The sequence below is a fragment of the Manis javanica genome, chromosome 7 (genome assembly GCF_040802235.1).
Source record: "Manis javanica isolate MJ-LG chromosome 7, MJ_LKY, whole genome shotgun sequence".
NCBI lineage: Eukaryota > Metazoa > Chordata > Mammalia > Pholidota > Manidae > Manis > Manis javanica.
The window spans coordinates 76,053,129-76,075,164 of NC_133162.1; the positions used below are offsets into that span (position 1 = coordinate 76,053,129).

General features: G+C 43.6%; 1 long non-coding RNA gene across 2 annotated transcripts; it reads right to left on the reverse strand.

Annotated features, from left to right (window-relative positions):
• Positions 1-1,701: 1,701 nt before the first annotated feature.
• Positions 1,702-21,261, reverse strand: LOC140850437 (uncharacterized). 2 transcript variants are annotated; one of them, XR_012133277.1, is made up of 4 exons: positions 17,905-21,261; positions 8,900-8,949; positions 6,517-6,607; positions 1,702-2,336 (listed from the first exon to the last, which is right to left on the reverse strand). It is a non-coding gene; the product is annotated as an uncharacterized lncRNA (long non-coding RNA). The 2 variants fall into 2 exon arrangements; XR_012133278.1 differs by lacking the exons at positions 8,900-8,949; positions 17,905-21,261 and adding an exon at positions 14,637-14,903.
• Positions 21,262-22,036: the final 775 nt, after the last annotated feature.

Consider the following 22,036-nt stretch of genomic DNA (forward strand, 5'->3'; position numbering starts at 1 on the left):
CATCCTGTCTTGCTGGTCATTCTTTGTGTCTCTTGCTTGTCTCATTTCTGCAGGCGTCTCCGGCACACTCCACGTTCGTCCCGCGGGCCGGGACATGATATATTATAATAGTCTGAGAGAGGTAAGCATGCTATGGGCCCTGGGGTCAGTCTACTTAGGTTTATATCTTGGCTACCTAGCATAGGGAAAACGGAAGTTACCATGGCCAGGATCCTCACCTGACCCTAACCTATTTGCCTGTTGTGCATGTGCAGTGCTGGCTGGTGCATGCCTGCACACATGTTGGCAATGAGCCGTAACTGTCTGTTGCTTTATAAAGAACTCCACCTGGTGGTGGAGAGGCCTGGAGGCAGAGGTGGACTTGCAGTCACAGGAACAAAGCTTGGTGTAAGACCTTTTACTCTCCAAACATTTGGCTTTGTATATTTCAGTTTCACCAGATCCAGAGTGACCTTTCCTGGGGCTGAAATCCCCCTCAGGCAAGACACTCAGAAACTGGGTAGTTTGAATATTTGTTCTTAATTGAAGAAGATACCTACTGGTTGAGTTGGGGAGGGGACTAAATGAAGTAATGCAGGTAGAGAGCTTAGCAAAGAGACTTGTGCATTATTTAGAATTTAATGATCAATTTACTAGGTCTCCAGAGTCAGGGAAGCTGTTGAATCAAATCTGAAACTATGAGTGGCAAAAGTATTACTCCTGTAAGTTTAAAAGAGAGTACTATTTTACTTTGGCTGAGTCAAGACTCTTAGGAAAAAAGGGATGCCTTTAAAAGGCAAGAACCAGCCAGTAAGTTTCTAGGGGAATGTCTTGCCAACGGGTTTCAGCCTTGGACAAGTTCATAGGGATTCAATGAAACCAAAAAAATGACAGTGAAACGTTCTTGGGATGAAAGCACTTATACTCAACTTTATCCCCATGGTGGCAGGTCAGTCACTAGAATCCCGTCCACTCAGGGCAAGTCTGCATGCAGGAAATCCATCTTTGCCTCTGGGCCCCTCTACCCCAGCAGCCGTCTCAGTCTCTGTCCTCAGCATTGCCACCATGCAGCCATGCAGCCATGTCACCCACCCAGAGCACTGGGCAGAGCTCTCTGTAGAGTCAATAAGAACATATTGCCCAAACATGTGTAGTGAGCAAGCTGACCAAGGCCAGGTGAGAATCCTGGCCATAGGGACGTTCACTTTCTCCACAGGGAAATTTAAGAATCTGTGAGTTTGTTACCAGGGAGTGGGAGTGCCTCTTTGAAACAAGTACACAGGCCACAAACTGCTTATTACCCGTGCTAGGGAGGCAGCGTGCCTCATTTTGTTGAGCACCGCCATGCATATGAGGCAGAAGAGGTTATGTTTTTAAAAAGTCACACTAAAGCTGGTGATGAATACACAGGGAGAATTTACATCTGGTACAGTGAAGAAAGGGATCTTGAAAGGATGACATTTACACTAGGTTAGGGAACAGAAGAAACTCAGAAGACTGCAGAAGCCAGGCAACTACTGTAAATGCAAGAAATGAGGAGGGAGTGCCATAAACTGATGTACCCTTGTTCAGCTAAAGCAACCCTGACTCAGTTTCAGCCAGTTGTTACCATGCAGACTCAGGTCCAGACAGGCCAGCTCTTGATTTTCAAAAGAACTCAGTAAAAGGCCTGCTGAATTCCTTAAGGGAAGAGAAAACCATACCGAGAAGCGAATATCCAACCAAGAGATTTATTTTGCAGCAGCGAGGTGGCTGCCCACAAGAGAGAGAGAGAGCAGCAGAGCAGGCTGGGGAGCTTTGGCTTATATACCCTATTAAGACACTAGCACCAGCTAATTGGCTATGGAGTCATTGGGGTTAGCTGACGAGACTTTATTGGTCTGCGTCACGGTTGTTCGGTTGTCATGAGTGGGAAGCTGAACTTAATTCCGGGAAACCAAAACTTAACCGTGGCTAACTTCGGTCGAAGAGTGTGGGGGTTGGGCAACAAGTTGACTAACATTCCTCCCTTTTTGATTTTGTATGGGGGAGGGGTCGTCGTTCTCTCTGGCTACTTCCTGCTGAAAGGGAGTGGTGATGTCTTAATCTAAGGGAGGGGGCAAAAGGGAGGAGTTATGTTCAAACAAGGTAGGGTTTGTCAGTTTAATGATGGCATACATCCAGGCTCCACAGGTGAAGATCTCTTCTTCGGAGAACTCAAGAAATGTTCCCTGGATCCAGAGATTGAACAGTTCCTCAAACTAATCAATGGTGTGTTGGTGGCCAGAAGGAGCCAGCTATCTTCCCGTAGCACTTCAAGGAATTTCAGCACTCATCTCGTCCACATTTTTCAGCAACTTGTAGTCCCTAAGGAGGGGCTGGTTGAAAGTTGGTTAGAAATTTTGCTGATCTTATTTTGAATGAATTTTATTATGCAGGGTAGGAAGGTACAGAAAAGAAAGATCATGAGTAAAGGACTGAGGATTGGCAGGATCCAAGTGAGGAGAGAGGATTGGAAGAGTCCTGTTATGCTAGTCTTTGGGGGGGACTTTTTTAGACTTTCTGCAAGATCAGCTAGTCTATGTACATTTTCTTCTACTAGTCCTGACTCGTTGACATAATAACAGCATTCTTCTTTAAGGAAGAGGTAAGTCCCTCCCTTTCTGGCGGCTAGAAGATCTAGGGCCTGCAGGTTTTGAAGGGTTGCTTGGGCTAAAGATGTTACTTGTCTCTGTAATGAGGACAGGGATTCAGTGGTGGAATCTAAAGCCATTTGTAGCATGTCATTAAGGTCATCCACTGCCCATAGGGAGTGCCCTAAGGCTCCTCCTGAGAGGCCCATTCCTGCCACAGAGGTGGAGAGGGATATCCCGACCATAATGGGAAGGAAGGGCTTTGATTGGGTGTTGGCTTGATAGCTTCTGCAAGAATAAGGATAAGGAAAGGAGCTAGGCTAAATGAAATGGAAGCCTGGAATTTTGATAATATGTCTCATCTTAACAAGGGAACAGGGCATTGGGATATGACTAGGAATGTGTGAGAGAAGGAGTGACCAGAGACTGAGTAGGAAAGTAAAGGGTTTTTTTTGGAAATATTGTTTGTCCCGCTACCCTGACAATAAGGGGTTTAGATGGAGAGGTAGGTCTCCAAAACCCTCAATACTGAGAACATGGTGCCCATGCCTAAGAGGAACTTAATGGGATGTCCATCTACCAGAATGGTTACACTGGACTCCTGGGAAGTGATGACATTCATCAGGAGGGGAGTCCAAAGGCCTCGTCAGTCATCCGACACCAGGCCCAAGCGTTCTGGGTTTGGGTTGGAGTTTGATCCGGACCCCCTGCAGGGGCCAGGGCAATCTACCACCCAGTGACCTCCAGAATGGCACTTCGGACATGGTCCTGGTGGTGGCCTGGGATTGGGGCACACCCGTGCCCAATGTCCTTCCATTCTGCACTTAAAACAGGGTCCCGGAGGCAGTTTTGGTGGGGGACATCCACCTCGTCCCATTACCATGGACAGGCTGGGGCCTCTTAGGGCTTGCGCCAGCATCTGGTACTTTTGCTGTTTGGCTTTTTCATCTCTATTGTGATGGACTTTAAAAGCTGTGGCTAAAACCTCAGTTTGGGGAGTAAGATGTCCCCTCTCCAATTTTTTAAATTAGCCCATATGTCGGGGTAACTCTGGGAAAAGAAATAGGTCATGAGGAGTTGTCAGCTATCTGGGGTTTCTGGATTGAGATTGGTATATTGCTGAAGGGCTTTAGTCAGTCTAACTAGAAAATTGGAGGAGTTTTCATGTTTTTCTTGAATGATTTCCTGTAGTTTTTCAAAATAGACTGCCTTTTGTGTGGCTTGTTTAAGTCCTGCAACTAGGCAGGTGGAGAATTGATCCCAGAGGACTAGTTCACTAGGAGTGTTGTAATCCCAGTTAGGATCTTGGTCTGTAACAGCCTGTGCCCCTATTGGATGGGCAGGGGTAGTTTAATAAACTTCATCAGTGTATGTATGAGCTTGTTCGCATACTCGCCTGCACTCCTCTGGGAGCAGTGTATTAGAAAGGATCATGTAGATGTCCTGATAGGTTAAGCTGTATGCCTGGAGTAAATACTGAAATTCTTTGATGATGAGGCTAAATTGTTGGTATAGAAGCCTAGGCGCCTTTCAATTTGGGAGAGGTCTGCCATAGAGAAGGTAACATGGACGCAGACTATTCCTTCAGTTCTGGCCACCTCCCAAAGAGGGGCTATGACCTTGAGCAAATGAGCAGATTGGGTGCAGGAGCAAGTGGCTGAAGATTCTGAAAGAAGGGGAGGGGAGGTGGGGGGAGGAGCAGAGGGAGTAGGAGGAGCAGAGGGAGTAGGAGGAGCAGAGGGAGTAGGAGGAGCAGAGGGAGTAGGAGGAGCAGAGGGAGTAGGAGGGCTAGAGGGAGTAGGACATGTTTCGGGTTAAAATTCGTACATAAGGAAGAATTAGATCAGAGGAGGGAGAAAGCCTGAACATAAGGAATCTCTACCCATTTTCTCAATTGCTCACAATAGTTGTAAAGATGTCACAGGAGGGCAGGATCTGGGGACCAGTGAGGGGGCCATTTGTTTTGGTTATCTAACTGGTAAGCGGGCCAATCTTGGGTACAAAGTTTGATGAGTTTTTTGGGCCTGATATCTGGAGTAAGGCTGAGAGTATTTAAATAGTCTAAAAGACATCTTAGCGGGGAGTTGGCCAGCAGAGAAGACACCCTCCCATGCAGGTATAAGGGTGTTGATATATTGACTAGAGGGGCATAACCACTCAGGTCAAATATCAGGTGAGATCTCAGGCTATGGGAGACAGTTGTCACCGAATCCTGATAGCTGAGGGATCCTGAGGGGTCGAAGGGCCCTGGGTCACCCAGCGCCTGGGTTTTCAGAGAGCGGAGAAAAGGTGAGACCCAGGCCAAATGAGAGGGAAAGGAAAGGGTTTGGTCTTACTTCTGGCTGAGCCCCTGGGACTGATGAGAATACTTGTGGACCACCGTGACCATAAAGGTCTGAGTGGGGTGTCTTCCTCCCTCACAGCTGGCCCCAGGAAGTGCCAGATGATCAATTTTCAGCTTCTCATTTTGTAACCCTTGAGGCTGAGGGATTCAGTATTGGGGAACTCACTGATCTCGAAGCCAATGGTGGATGTGAGGAAGGTGATCGAGAGGATGGGTGCAGGCTGGCTGGTATCTTGGGGAAGTCTCAAGTGGTCTTGTCCTCTAATGGACAGGGGTCCCACTCCTAGTGGGGGAGTTCCACAGAGTCACGGCACCAATAAATTCCTTAGGGGAAGAGACAACCATACCAAGAAGCAGATATCCAATCAAGAGATTAATTTAGCAGCGGCAAGGTGGCTGCCCACAAGAGTGAGAGAGCAGCAGCCCAGGCTGGGGAGCTTTGGCTTATATACCCTATTAAGGCACTGGCACCCTGGCACCAGCTAATTGGCTATGGAGTCTTTGGGATTAGCTGGTGGGACTTCATTGGTCTGTGTCATGGGTGTTCGGTTGTCACGAGTGGGAAGCTGAACTTAATTCCAAGAAACCAAAACTTAATGGTCGCCATCTTAAGTCAAAGAGTGTGGGGGTTGGGCACCAATTTGTCTAACACTCACAAATTCAGATTCTAAAAGTCACAAGCCTTCTTACCAGTTTGTCACACCTGGACTAGATGTTTTAGGATGTAAAGCCTCTGCGTGGCAGATGGGAGGTGGAGAGGGCAGGGGCACGTGACAGAATGGAAGCTGCATATACACAAGAATCTGCTTGACAACAGCAAGTATTGAAACAGTCTGGTTTTGTTGTGTGGTGGGGGACATGTTGAGTTTATTTCCCTTGGTTCTTGTCCCTGCCACAACAAAGAATTGAAGGGCAGAGAAATAGTAGTGAAGCAGAGTAAAAGTTTTATTTGAATACACCCCAAAGGAGAAGCAGGCTAGAGTCAAGATAGACAAAGGCAGGTTTACTTGAATAAGGCAGAGAGGAAGGAAAAATAGAGGGAGGAAAGGGAAGCTCATTGAACTGCTGCTCAGCCTAACAGCATAATTCCTTGCCAACTCCTGAAGCCAGTGTCACCTGGTGTCCAGTGTCCACTTGAATCTGCATGGCATGGGAACTAAGTCCCCACCACCCCAGGATTTGGGGGAGTCACAGAGCACTGGACAGAGTAAGATTATGTTCTGAGAACTTCCCAAAGGCAAAGAAAGGAGATTGACAAACAGACTACTAAAGAGCATGATTGTACAGCCACCTTCCTGTCTGGGTCACCCAGGAAATGGGAAATCACAAGCCCAAATCAGAGCTCTCAGCAGCCCCTCCCTACTTATCTTCAGCAGGACAGAGTGACACACTCAAAGAGAGGTGAGTGTGGGCACCTGAGAGAGGAAATGCACTTAAGAGTTTGGGGTCTGGGGTTTTATAGAGCTTTTTTGGGGTAAAGTTAGTATAAGGCATGATGTAAACAGGTGATTTATAATTCCTTTGGAGTTTTGTCTTAAGAATAGGGTTATTTAGATGACTATGTTGGTTTGGGACACTTACCTCAGCATTCTTTGTCCAGAAAGGTTCAAAGGTTTATTTACACTTCCCAAGTCTGTCAGCTGCCCTGGTTACAAAGTTACTTGATTAAAGGCTGGAGGAAAATGAAAGAAAACATATAGGTTAGTTAAAGAATAAGTGGGCCTTTAAGCAGGCTAAAGTAAATCTTACAATGGCATGATCTGATTGATACAATGAAGACTTGGGCTGTGCTTGGATACTTTTCTTTATCTGGGGAATATCCAGACATTCTAAGTTACTTCTGGCCTTTAGAACTTCAACTAATTAACTCATTAACTCTTTGAGGCTTTTCAGGCTGTCTAGTTTTATCTGGTTACCTCTTTGAGTCTGTTTTAGTGGGCTTTACTGGCCTATTCTCCTTCCATCTACTCTTATCCATTTTCTGCCTAAGAGTTTCATCTCAGTGTGGAAGGCAAGGCTGGAATGGGCCTCCAGAAGAGCCGTAAACAGCTGTGGACATCAGGTGTGAAACAGTTTGATAAAATGGGATGTATGAAGAGTATAGATTACAAGGTGATAGTCCAATAAGAAGTAACAACCTTGTTAGAAGGAAAACTCCCCCAGAAGAGACCAGTTGGCTAATTGGCCTACGGGGCTTCACCTCCTACATGGGGCATTATCTCCTTTCTTGCCCCACAGTGAATGGCAGCAACTCCAAACTGCTTATTCTGCTTGACCTGTGTCTGTTCTGGGAGCTAGGCTTCCTGCAAGTTAGCCTTGAACCTTTTCCTTCAATGCTCTTCCTTCAAATGGAATTGAATGACCCATGTTTCAATCTCTCACTCCTCTCTTCTATTACACTGTGAGCTACTTGAATATAGTAGTCATTCAATTGGAAGTTTTAATGAAGAAAGGCCAAGTGAGAAGTACAGAAAGAAGCCTAGAGAAAGAGGTGAGAAGTTGGTTCTGGAGAGTCCCCAGCCTGGCTGTCAGCTCCATGCTTACCCAGCTGGAGTCCCACCTCAAACTTTTCTTCCCCATCTGCCATCCTTATTCCTGTTCTTCAGTCTTTTCTATTTTCTTGGAGGGCCTACTCATTGCATATGACATTCTTTATCTTTGCAAACATTATACACTTTTATTTATTGAATGAGTGAAGTAATTACTGAAAGAAATGTGTAAATGGCATCACCTTTCAATGAATCAAAGATTATCATGGTCTGAAGGGAACTGGAAGGCCACTTACCTTGTCCTTGCCAAAGATGGATGATTAATTTTTAATGCCCCAGATTTTTCTTTTATGATATTTGGATTATAAAACATATACACATAGAGTCTATGTAGTTTTAGAAAACTATCATTTCCAACTTGACCCCAAACTCAGTTTAATCCCTTAAAATTAGATTTGGACCATTTTAAGGACTTTGCGGACTTTAAAACACACACACTGGGGAACTGAGGCCAAGATGGCAGCGTGAATAGGGCAGCAGAAATCTCCTCCCAAAACCATATATATTTTTGAAAATACAACAAATACAACTAATCCTAAAAGAGAGACTAGAAGACACAGTACAACAGCCAGGCTGCATCTACATCTGTGAGAACTCACCACCTCACTAAGGGGGTAAGATACAAGCCACAGCCTGGCAGGAGCCTAGTGCACTCCCTACCCCAGCCCACTGTAGGGAGGAGAGGAGTCGGAGCAGGGAGGGAGTGGGAGCCCAGAACTGCTAAACACCCATCCCTAGTCATCCGCACTGGGAGCGCAGACACACATTACGTGGTGTGCTGTATATTAGGGAAGTGGAGCAGTAAAATCTACGAGTGGGTCCCCACAGCTGGCACCCCTGGCACAAAGAAAAGTGAGTGGTTTTTGAAAGTCTTAAAGGGACAGGAGCCTCACAACTGGATGGCAGCTTCCCGGCACACTCAGCCAAGCAGCTGGGAATCCCAGAGAACTCCAAGCGCCCTAACCCCCTGGGCGACAGTGCAGCTATGAAGCCCCACACAGCAATAAACAGCCTCCTGTCCATTCCCCCTCTGGTGCGGCCCCACCATAGCAGGGAAGCAGCCTGGAAGTGGCCATGCCCACAGCAACCACCCAGAGCATCATCTGCAGCCAACCAGGCCAGACTCATAGACCCCACTGGGGCATGGCAGTCCAGCAGAGACAGAGGAAGCCGGGACAGGGTGCTAAAGGTCGCCGTTCTCACAGGAGGGCACACCCGACACGCCTAGCTCTACCCGCAGGGCTCTGGGCTGCCCTGATGTCCTGCCCAGCCATGGCGACTCAGGAAATAAAACTGGAAGCTGTGCCCCGTGTGCAGGATGTTGTTCTCCCAGCTGACACATGCACCAACTAACTGCCTAGAACTACCTCTATTGCCATGAAAAGGCAGAAGAATTTGATCCAGTCCAGACTTACCCATACAACCCCTCAGAGGAAGCCTGGGGAGATAGATTTGACCAATATTCCTGTAAAAGAATTCAAAATAAAGGTCATAACCATGCTGATGGACCTGCAGAGAAATATGCAAGAGCTAAAGGATCAAGTTAGGAAGGAGAATACAGAAATAAAACAATCTCTGGAAGGACATAAGAGTAGACAGAATGAGGAGCAGGAGGCCATTAATAGAATAGAAATCAGAGAACAAGAACACAGAGAAGCTGAGGCAGAAAGAGATAAAAGGATCTCCAGGAATGAAAGAATATTAAGAGAGCTGTGTGATAAATACAAATGGAACAATATTTGCATTATAGAGGTACAAGAAGAAGAAGAGAGAGTAAAAGGGATAGAAAGTGTATTTGAAGAAATAATTGCTGAAAACTTCCCCAAACTGGGGGAGGAAATAGTCTCTCAGACCACGGAAGCACACAGAACTCCCAACACAAGAGACCCAAGTAGGACAACACCAAGACACATAATAATTAAAATGGAAAAGATCAAGGACAAGGACAGAGTACTAAAGGCAGCCAGAGAGAGAAAAAAGGTCACCTACAAAGGAAAACCCATCAGACTATCATCAGACTTTTCAACAGAAATCTTATAGGCCAGAAGAGAATGGCATGATATATTTAATGCAATGAAACAGAAGGGCCTTGAACCAAGAATACTGTATCCAGCACAATTGTCATTTAAATATGAAGGAGGGATTAAACAATTCCCAGACAAGCAAAAGTTGAGGGAATTTGCCTCCCAAAAACTACCTCTACAGGATATTTTAAAGGGACTGCTCTAGATGGAAGCACTCCTAAGGCTAAATAGATGCCACCAGAGAAAATAAAATCACAGCAAAGAAAGCAGACCAACCACATACTAACTAAAGGCAAAAAATATAATCAACTTCTCACAAAAGCAGTCAAAGGAAACACAAAAGAGTACAGAATAAAACACCTAAAATATGAAGAATGGAGGAGGAGGAATAAGAAGGGAGAGAAATAATAATCAGACTGTGTTAATAATAGCTTAATAAATGAGTTAAGTTAAACATTAGATAGTAAAGAAGCTACCCTTGAACCTTTGGTAACCATGAATCTAAAGCCTGCAATGGCAATAAGTACATATCTTTCAATAATCACCCTAAATGTAAATGGACTGAACACACCAATCAAAAGACACAGTGTAATAGAATGGATAAAAAAGCAAGATCCATCTATATGCTGCTTACAAGAGACTCACCTCAAACCCAAACACATACACAGATGAAAAGTCAAGGGATGGAAAAAGATATTTCATGCAAACTATAGGGAGAAAAAAGCAGGTGTTGCAGTACTAGTATCAGACAAAATAGACTTCAAAACAAAGAAAGTAACAAGAGATAAAGAAAGACATTACATAATGATAAAGGGCTCAGTCCAACAAGAGGATATAACCATTATAAATACATATGCACCCAATGCAGCAGCACCCACATATGTGAAACAAATACTAACTGAATTAAAGGAGGAAGTAGAATGCAATGCATTCAATTTAGGAGACTTCAACACCACTCACTCCAAAGGACACATCCACCAGACAGAAAATAAGTAAGGACACAGAGGCACTGAACAACACACTACAACAGGTGTACCTAATAGACATCTACAGAACTCTACACCCAAAAGCAGCAGGATACGCATTCTTCTCAAGTGCACATGGAACATTTTCCAGAATAGACCACATACTAGGCCACAAAAAGACCCTTAGTATATTCAAAAAGACTGAAATCCTACCAACCAACTTCTCACACAAAGGTATAAGACTAGAAATAAATTGTACAAAGAAAAAAAAAGGCTCACAAACACATGGAGGCTTAACAACATGCTCCTAAAAAATCAGTGGATCAATGACCAAATCAAAACAGAGATTAAGCAATATATGGAAACAAATGACAACAACAGCACAAAGCCCCAACTTCTGTGGGATGCAGCTAAGGTAGTTCTAAGAGGAAAGTATTTAGCAATCCAGGCCTATTTAAAGAAGGAAGAACAATCCCAAATGAATAGTCTAAAGTCACAATTATTCAAACTACAAAAAGAAGAACAAATTAGGCCCAAAGTCAGCAGAAAGGACATAATAAAGATTAGAGAAGAAATAAATAAAATTGAGAATAGTAAAACAATAGAAAATATCAGTAAAACCAAAAGCTGATTCTTTGAGAAAATAAACAAAATAGATAAGCCCCTAGCCAGATCTAATAAGAAGAAAAGAGAATCTACACACATCAACAGAATCAGAAATGAGAACGACAAAATCATGATGGACCCCACAGAAATACAAAGAATTATTAGAGAATACTATGAGAATCTCTATGCTAACAAGCTGGAAAACCTAGAAGAAATGGACAACTTCCTAGGAAAATACAACCTTCCAAGACTGACCAAGGAAGAAACAAAAAGTCAAAACAAACCAATTACCAGCAATAAAACTCAAGCGGTAATCAAAAAACTACCCAAGAGCAAAACCCCTGGGCCAGATGGATTTACCACGGAATTTTATCAGACATACAGAGAAGACATAATACCCATTCTCCTTAAAGTTTTCCAAAAAATAGAAGAGGAGGGAATACTTCCAAACTCATTCTATGAAGCCAGCATCACCCTAATACCAAAACCAGGCAGACCCCACCAAAAAAGAAAATTACAGACCAATATCCCTGATGAACAGAGTTGCAAAAATACTCAACAAAATATTAGTAAACCAAATTCAAAAATACATTAAGAGGATTATACACCATGACCAAGTGGTATTCATCCCAGGGACGCAAGGATGGTACAACATTCGAAAATCCATCAACATCATCCACCACGTCAACAGAAAGGTCAAAAACCACATGATCATCTCCATAGATGCTGAAAAAGCATTCAACAAAATTCAACATCCATTCTTCTTAAAAACTCTCAACAAAATGGGCATAGAGGGCAAGTACCTCAACATAATAAAGGCCATATATGATAAACCCACAGCCAACATCCAACTTAACAACGAGAAGCTGAGAGCTTTTCCTCTGAGATCGGGAACAAGACAGGGATGCCCACTCTCCCCACTGTTATAAAACACAGTACTGGAGGTCCTAGGCATGGCAATCAGACAAAACAAAGAAATATAAGGCATCCAGATGGGTAAAGAAGAAGTCAAACTCTCACTATTTGCAGATGACATGATATTGTACACAAAAAACCCTAAAGACTCCACTCCAAAACTACTAGAACTAATATCTGAATTCAGCAAAGTTGCAGGATACAAAATTAATGCACAGGAATCTGTTACTCTCCTATACACTAACAATGAACTAATAGAAAGAGAAATCAGGAAAACAATTCCATTCACAATTGCATCAAAAATAATAAAATACCTAGGAATAAACCTAACCAAGGAAGTGAAAGACCTTTACCCTGAAAACTACACGACACTCAAGAGAAATTAAAGAGAACACTAACAAATGGAAACTCATCCCATGCTCCTAGCTAGGAAGAATTCATATTGTCAAAATAGCCATCATGCCTAAAGCAATCTACAGATTCAATGCAATCCCTATCAAAATACCAACAGCATTCTTCAATGAACTTGAATAAATAGTCCTATAACTCATATGGAACCACCAAAGACCCCAAATAGCCAAAGCAATCCTGAGAAGGAAAAATAAAGTGAGATGGATCTCGTTTCCCAACTTCAAGCTCTACTACAAAGCCACAGTAATCAAGACAATTTGGTACTGGCACAAGAACAGAGCCACAGACCAGCAGAACAGAATAGAGAGTCCATATATTAACCCAAACATATATAGTCAATTAATAAACAATAAAGGAGCCATGGACATACAATGGGGAAATGACAGCCTCTCCAATAGCTGGTGTTGGCAAAACTGGACAGCTACATGTAAGAGAATGAATCTGGATCATCGTCTAACCCCATACACAAAAGTAAATTTGAAATGTATCAAAGACCTGAATGTAAGTCATGAAACCATAAAACTCTTAGAAAAAACCATAGGCAAAAATCTCTTGGATAAAAACGTGAGCTACTTCTTCATGAACATATCCCCTCGGCAAGGGATACAAAAGCAAAAATGAACAACTGGGACTATATCAAGTTGAAAAGCTTCTGTACAGCAAAGGACACCATCAATAGAACAAAAAGGCATCCTACAGTATGGGAGAATATATTCATAAATGACAGATCCAATAAAGGATTGACATCCAAAATATATAAAGAGCTCATGCACCTAAACAAACAAAAAGCAAATAATCCAATCAAAAAATGGGCAGAGGAACTGAACAGAGAGTTCTCCAAAGAAGAAATTCAGATGGCCAACAGACACATGAAAAGATGCTCCACATCACTAGTCACCAGAGAAATGCAAATTAAAACCACTATGCGATATCACCTCACACCAGTAAGGATCGCCACCATCCAAAAGACAAACAACAACAAATGTTGGCAAGGTTGTGGATAAAGGGGAACCCTCCTACACTGCTGGTGGGAATGTAAATTAGTTCAACCATTGTGGAAAGCAATATGGAGATTCCTCAAAAACCTCAAAATAGAAATACCATTTGACCCAGGAATTCCACTCATAGGAATTTACCCTAAGAATTCAGCAGCCCAGTTTGAAAAAGACATATGCACCCCTATGTTTATTGCAGCACTACTTACAATAGCCAAGAAATGGAAGCAACCTAAGTGTCCATCAGTAGATGAATGGATAAAGAGGATGTGGTACATATACACAATGGATATTATTCAGCCATAAGAATTAAATTAATCCTACAATTTGCAAAAACATGGATGGAGCTAGACGGTGTCATGCTCAGTGAAATAAGCCAGGTGGAGAAATGTATCAAATGATTTCACTCATCTGTGGAATAAAAGAACAAAGAAAAAACTGAAGGAGCAAAACAGCAGCAGACTCACAGTAACCAAGAATGGACTAACAGTTACCAAAGGGAAAGGGACTGGGGAGGATTGGTGGGAAGCAAGGGATAAGGAGTGGGGGAATAAAGGAGGCATTACTATTAGCATGCATAATGTCGTGGGGGCACGGGGAAGGCTGTACAGCATGGAGAGGACAGGTAGTGATTCTACAGCATCTTATTACGCTGATGGACAGTGACTGCAATGGGGTATGTGGGGAGAACTTGGTGATGGGGGGAGTCTAATAAACATAATGTTTCTCATGTAATTGTAGATTAATGATACCAAAAAAAAAAAAAAGAACCTTGATCTTGGGCTTCTTGCCTCCAGAACTGTGAGAAAAATATCTGTTGTTTAAACCATCCAGTCTGTGGTACCTTGTTATGGCAGCCCTAGCAGACTAATACAATACCTAGTGCATGTAAGCATCTGGCGCAAATGGTACAAATAATAATTCCTTTCAATAGAATTCATGCTTCAGCCACAGATATTCAGTTTCCTGTTAAATTTTTCCACCCAGATTCTACTTCAAGCATCTCAAGACCAATGTTTCCCAAATGAATCATCTTCTCCCCTGACCTCCTAGTTACCTAGGCTAGAAACCTCCGTCATGCATCTCCTCCCTGGCTCCTCAAATGCACATCTCTAGATCTGTCCATACTGTCACCACAGCACCTTTCACTTCTGCTCCTCCTCTGCAACCCAGAACCCTACGTCCAACACTTCTTCCTCCTTGGCTATGTAAGAGGACTATAAGCCATTCTCTCACCTCTCAGTGACTCCAAGCGGTCCCCACGATCCAAGTCTCCACCTTCCAAATCATCTGGGAAACAGTCTCTCCAAATCACCAGCTTAAAATCCCTTCCAAAAACTTCATTGACTTTCTGATTTTGGAGGATCTGGAAATATTTGGTCACAAATCGGTATTTAATAATTGTGTGTTTTATTTATTTATTTGTTTGTTTGTGTATATATATTTTGGTATCATTAATCTAGAAGTACCTGAGGAATATTATGTTTACTAGACTTCCCCCATCACCAAGTCCCCCCCACAAATTTCATTACAGTCACTGTCCATCAGCTTAGTAAGATGATATAGAGTCACTACTTGTCTTCTCTGTGTTGCACAGTCCTCCCAGTGCCCTCCCCCCATTATGCATGCTAATCATAATGCCCCCTTTCTTCTCCCTCACCCCTTATCCCTCCCTTCCCACCCATCCTCCTCAGCCCCTTTCCCTTTGGTAACTGTTAGTCCATTCTTGGTTACTGTGAGTCTGCTGCTGTTTTGTTCTGTCAGTTTTTTCTTTGTTCTTACACTCCACATATGAGTGAAATCATTTGGTACTTGTCATTCTCTGCCTGGTTTATTTCACTGAGCATAATACCCTCTAGCTCCACCATGTTTTTGCAAATGGTAGGATTTGTTTGCTTCTTATGGCTGAATAATATTCCATTGTGTATATGTACCACATCTTCTTTATCCATTCATCCACTGATGGACACAGGTTGCTTCAATTTCTTGGCTATTGTAAGTAGTGCTGCAATAAACATAGGGGTGCAAATCTGGTTTATTTGTCCCTGGTGAATCAGAGGGATCAGAGCTAGGTTCTGTTTTACATGTAGTCCTTAGATGTCTAAGGACTCTGCTACACCAGGAAAAATTTTACAATCCATGATCTATGGTTTCTGCTGAAGACTCAATAAAAATGAATGCTGGTCTGGAGAGCAGCAAAGGGCTGACAAATAGGGAAAGCACAGTGAAGTCTTCCAGGGAGGGAAGTACTTCAGGGAGATCAAAATTTAACTGAGCCTAGAGTCAGCTATGGTCTGACACTTGGTGGTAGAGGCAGTATTCACGCAGGAGGTGAAGAAAATCAAGCGCTCTGCTGCCCCCCTTGGTTGGGCCTCCTCACAAGGCAACAGAAGATACACCCAGAGCTGAAAGACCAGCAAAGGAACAGGACTGCAGATACCGGCCCTCTTCCCTCCTTGCATGCTGTGATCCCTCCCTTGTTTTTTCTGATGTTCAAAACTGTAAATCTTGTTAATGAAGGGTGAAGCCTGTATGCATGGCAAGTGCTCAGAAGAGACAGGGCAAGGCTGTGGGAAAGGAAGAGAGAGGACCCCAAAACAAGTGTTTCTGATTCCATGGAAGATAGGGTTACAGAAGAATGCAGTGGTACCATGTCCACAGATGGGACATTGAGGTCTCTCCTCACTTTGAATTGCCTATAAAAAGCCAAAGGGGTAAGCAGGGCTGTGTTGAGCCAGACACTTTAATCTAGGCAAGCCAGTTGCTAACATTTTAAAATATTTCCATGCTTTTTGGTGATTGGTTATTGCTTCCAGCACCCTAGTTCCACGTACCAGCACCACCACGCTCAGCCCCCTGTCCACCCCCAGGCTCCTTCCCAGAGCCCCTCCACTTCCCTCCTCAACTAAAGGGTGACTGTCTGAAACAGGGCCACCTTGTGACTGGACGAGCCCCTTGCCTTTTGGTCTACAGCTATTCTGAATATCACTCTTGGCAAATAGGGTTTCCAGTTGAGATACTGCAGAGAAGAAGGTTGTGAGAGGATTAAACATGAGGCATGATCACAACAGAGGAGGTGAGCAGTAGAAGTGATCAGAAGAGCCAGAGAATCTTGACTGTGTAGTGCTTCAGATGCAGAGGGAGGAGGAGAGATTTGCAGGAGAGAAAGAGGGGTGACCAGCCATTATCTCAGCTCCATGTCTATCGAGCTCCTGGTGTTAGTAGTCAGCATGCCAGGTGCTTCAGATCTGTGACAAAAGACTCCATTCCTGTCTTCAAGGAACGTGTAGTTCAGGAGGAGATAAAATATGGAGAAATGGTAAGAACATGAAGAATATTGGAGAGTCACACCTAAAAAAGGAAACACCCCAGCCCCGAGGAGGAGGCCATCAGGATGCCTGCCATCCAGGACACAGAACTGCTGCAGACCAGGGTTCCCGTGAGTTTCTCATTCCTGTTCTTTACTATTGAGCATGGTGATGCATTCCTCTGTCCCTCCACCACATTTGGGGATGTGTGAAGGTGAACACAGAGTAGATCTTCTTGGTTAGTAGGACCCTGGATCTTCTTGGTTAGTAGGACCTTCTTGGTTAGTAGGCCTGATCTAGAGACCATCTAGAAATCTTGGATTTTCAGGCAGTTGTGGTGACCATATGGGATTTGGGATTGTCTTCCCTGAAGGGAAGATGGAAAGATTGAGGATGAAGGGGATGTTTGGTGAGCCTCACCCAGGCAAGTGCCCCACATTTCCAGGTATCCTTGCAGTCAGGTGAGAAATAACACTATTTCTGGCTATTTGATAAACAAAAGAAATGCTTTTAAAAGTTGTGGTTCTCCATGCTCCCTCTTCCCAGATAGTGGAGGGACATGCCAGAAAGTTCCTGGGCTCCTTGCCAACCTGCATTGGACATATGTGAGTGAGAAATAAACTTTGTTAAGTCACTAAGATTTCAGAGTGAATTTTGTTTCACAGTATAGCCCCACCTGTCCCAACTGATACACCCATCCTGCTCTGTTCGTGTCTGTCAGGACCTGGTCACCCAGGCTCAAAAGTTGTCATTTCTGTGACCCAAAGAGAAGACTCAGCTGTGCAAAAATCTGCAGGTGAAAACATTGCCTCTCCTACATTTTCTCCCTGTTTCTACCTGAAATCCTTCCAGAAATGGCATAAAAAACTAACAATTCCCTTTCTTGCCTGGGGACCCTCCCCCTTTCTTTCTTACTGGGAATTCAAATGAAGTATTAATGCTGTTGGTGAGCCTGTGACTCTGGGTGAAAGCTCACTCATCTAGAGGGGCCAGAGTGTGCTGTGATGTCACCCTGGAACTAGGAAATCAGTCCTGATACTGATAAGCTTTCTTCAGACAGGAGAAAGGGATGGGGGTCTCTACCACACAGAGCTGGGTGTGATGAGATGAGTGAGAGGGTGGTGAACGGGTGCCAGGAGTTCTCATCTGGAAGAGCGTGATCCTTCAGTGTACAGGGCATGGACCCCAGTCCTTACCTTGATCTCAAGTAGACCAGCCAGTTTGGGCAGCAAACATTCCATCACTTATGAGAAGATGGCCTCCTCCAGTGTCCAGGGTCCACACAAGGCCCCACCTGCAACACTAGAAGTGTCCCGGCCCGCGGGACGAATGTGGAGTGTGCCGGAGATGCCTGCAGAAATGAGACAAGCAAGAGACACAAAGAATGACCAGCAAGACAGGATGTCTGATCAAGCTGGCGAAGTTTATTGTTTACAGGCTCAATTTATACAAGTAGCAAGTAAGGGGTGGCTCAGGAGATAATTGGACCTTAGGTGGCGCTGGCGGGGAGGTGTTTTCACACATCCTCAAGGTCTCCCTATTTTCAGAGTGAGGAGTCTTGGCCCATCTTCAAAGACAAGATATGTTTTTGTGAGCAGATAACTTCCAAGGACTGCACCGGTTGCTCTCAAGCTTGTGCTTTCCCATGCTGCGTTCAGACGTGGGGGAAGGGACATAGCCCCGGCTCCCAACATCTCCCCCTTTTTTCTTTAATAGAATAACCAGCCTAACTCAGACTGGGTCAAGGTATGTGCCTGTCTTAGGTTGTATGGTTGAAGTAAATCCTTACCCGTCATGGGGGCATAGTCCTCTGTCGACCACTCCCTGTCTTAGGTTGGTATTTACCATTCAACCATATCTTACCCGTCACTGGCTACCATACTTGACTTTAGATCTTATGATTTACAAGTGGGGGGCCGTCTGCAATTTCAAATGATGCAGGTCTCTTAAGGCTTGTTGGATGAGTTTCCACATGCTGCAAAGGACGCAAGGCCCTAGTAACAGCAATAGAAGACATAAAATGCTTAGGGTTCAGAGAGGTGTGACAGCGTGCCAGACACTATTCAGGGGTTCTCTGAACATGTCAAAAGACAGACATAACTTGAATATATATATAGGTTTTAACAAACTGCTAGTTAAATTGCATATACACATTAACAATAGGAATATAGATACATAACAAAGGCAGACTTACAATTACTAGTTATATCTAATGAAATTAAGAAAACTAGATAGCTCAAGCATTTGTAAAAGCTTATTGACAATATGATGGATATCATCTAATTGATTTTGGGTAGTTTGAGAAAAATCAGACAAATTGAAACAGCACATTCTTGGAAATTGTTTACATCCTACATGCTCTTTTAACAGCAGATACTCGATATAGTAGCACGATTTTGAAGCACTGCAGCTCGCACTTCTCTTAGTTCTTGGTTGAGTTCAGATAATACAGAAGCAATCAAATTTGTTGTTTTGCTATATGCACAGGCCAGCTTAGCTATCTCTTTCTGCATTCCAATGACAAGTCTAGGAACTGGCAGGAGGCACGCAGCTGCAACTGCGACAGCGGCAGGATCTCAAAGTTTCAAGTTTTCATCACAGTCAGATGGCAGAACTCGGAGAAGTCTCTTGCGCTTATATCCCGGCGGCCTATTAGAGCAGGAAGAATGCGTCCCACACCACAAACACCTCGATAGTGTGGAGAAAGGGCTTGATATCTTTTGTCATTATGCAAAAATACCCAACTATTTGGAAGTCTATATCCAGAAGACCATTTTACAATGATTGAAGAATTATAGTAAGAGGGCACATGAGTACAATTAATACATACACAGTAATTATAGTAATACTAACAGGTAGATTTAATTGGGAGTCTGCATGGGGTTTAATGATGTTACTTCGGCGTCAAGGGCTTTAATCTCTTTAATGAGCTGAACGTGTTCACGTTTTTGTTGCAAAATGTCTTTAAGTGAAGAAACTTCTTTGGTTAGAGAAATTTTTGCTTGTCGGATGGAGTCAATTGAAAGGGGGAATTTGTGAGATGACTCTAGATCAGGGATTTGAAATATAAGAGCACGTAGAGGGGAAATAGGTTTATATGGAGGGGGTCTGAAGCTTTTATTAGAGGCACTATAAAGGGCTGGCGCCGTAAGGCGCCAGGGGTCTTCATTTGCATGATAGTGGACAGCTTGTTCTTTTAAGGACTCTTCATTGTTTAGGCTTAAATGATTTGTTTGGTGTCTTAAAGACGTGAGTGAAGGATAGATATTTGGGATTTTAGGAGGATCAGGTTTATCATGAGTGTCTGGAGATTTTATATTAGGTTGAGGTTTAGGAGATTCTTTAATAGGAGCGGTGGGGTCTTCAGGGATATCTACGGATACTGAAGGACAGACAGAGGGTGGTTGGGAGTTTTCTTTAAGGGCTATTTCTCCTGTTTTAATTATATCTTTAATGTCAGGATCTTAAGAATGAACCTCAAGTATGTTGTGAATAAGGTTCTAGTAAGAAAATGCTGAAACGGGGACTTTTTCAGGGCCAAAGGTCTGATAAAAGTCTTGGAGGGCATCACCAACTCTTTTCCAACATTTATGATTGATAGTGCCTTCGAGGGGAAACCAGGGGCAAGTCTCATGAATAAAGGAAAAAAATTGTCTAAGATCTTTTCTTTTAACCCTTACTCCTCGTGTCCTGAGGGACTCCCTGAGTCCGCTAAGAAATACCTCGTGGGAGTTCAGTGAGTTGCCCATTCGGACGGCTGGGATTTCAACTCTATGTAACTTGGAATTATACTAATGCAGCCGCAACCACGCCAATGTTCTGAACTACTGGAGGCACTCTCATCAGCTCAGGCGAGCCCTTGCTTACGTAGGACAGTCGGCAAGTATAATCCGCTTGCTCGGACCCTCTAGGGCAGGGACTCTGTAGTCAGAGTCCCTTGTGCAGGCCCTAGAGGTGAACGACCATTAGCCCAAAGTAAGCACAAGGTTTTCAGAGAGGAACAATCAGAGGACAAAACAAGGAATAAATCGCGGCAGCAAACTAGAGGGAGGGGATCAGTGAGAACTCACAAGAGGTATTTAAGATGCTTGCTTGGGTGATGCGTCTACTCACCTCTCCGGGATCTGTATTACGGACGGGTGATCCGCAGTGATCCTCAACGCAGAGTCCACATCAGGTCAATACCTGTGCGATGACTCAGAAGAATGCCTGGCCAGGGCTTCCGAGCAGACGTTTCAGCAGGAGTCCCAGGGCCCCACGTTGGGCGCCAGTTGTCCTGGCCCGCGGAACGAACGTGGAGTGTGCCGGAGACACCTGCAGAAATGAGACAAGCAAGAGACACAAAGAATGACCAGCAAGACAGGATGTCTGATCAAGCTGGCAAAGTTTATTGTTTACAGGCTCAATTTATACAAGTAGCAAGTAAGGGGTGGGTCAGGAGATAATTGGACCTTAGGTGGCACTGGCGGGGAGGTGTTTTCACACATCCTCAAGGTCTCCCTATTTTCAGAGTGAGGAGTCTTGGCCCATCTTCAAGGACAAGATATATTTTTGTGAGCAGATAACTTCCAAGGACTGCACCAGTTGCTCTCAAGCTTGTGCTTTCCCATGCTGCGTTCAGATGTGGGGGAAGGGACATAGCCCCGGCTCCCAACATAGAAGGGTTGAGGCAACTCCAAAATTGGATTGAGACTCAAGTTTGAACCACCTTAGTGGCTAAGGGGCTATCTAGATTATTCTATTTGAGGAAAAAAAGCCTTGGGCTCTTCCTTCAATTCTCAGAAATTCTTTCCTGTCATTTTTCAGATAAAACAGTGATTTAGGTGGTAAAATAAGTTATTTTTTCATAATAGATTCAAAATAATCCATTCCAATTTGAAAATGATAAATTTTGCTGCTGAGAGATGGAAAATACAAAAATTACAGAAACCCAATTCTTGGTTGCCTTCCTTGAAGTAAACCGAGTGCATAGTAGCACTGTGGCCTGGAATCGTTATATTTCTTTAAATGTAAGTAAAGTCAGCTGTCTCATAGTTATTTTGTGAGATGGTAATTTATATTTTTGTCCTTTAACCCATATACTTAGCATTGGACTGAAATAAATTTTGGAATAGATAATTACTAAGTAATGGCCTTTATTATGTGTGTTATTTCATTATTAGTATTATAAGATCTGGTAGTATTTTATTCAGAGTTTTTGCATCAATATACACGAGTTACCTTTGCTGTAAATTTCTCACATGTTATCTTTGACATAAAGTATGCTACTATTGATATTCCACATTGCGGAGTGTTTCAGAAACTCAGCCAAGACTGCAGTGGCTTATG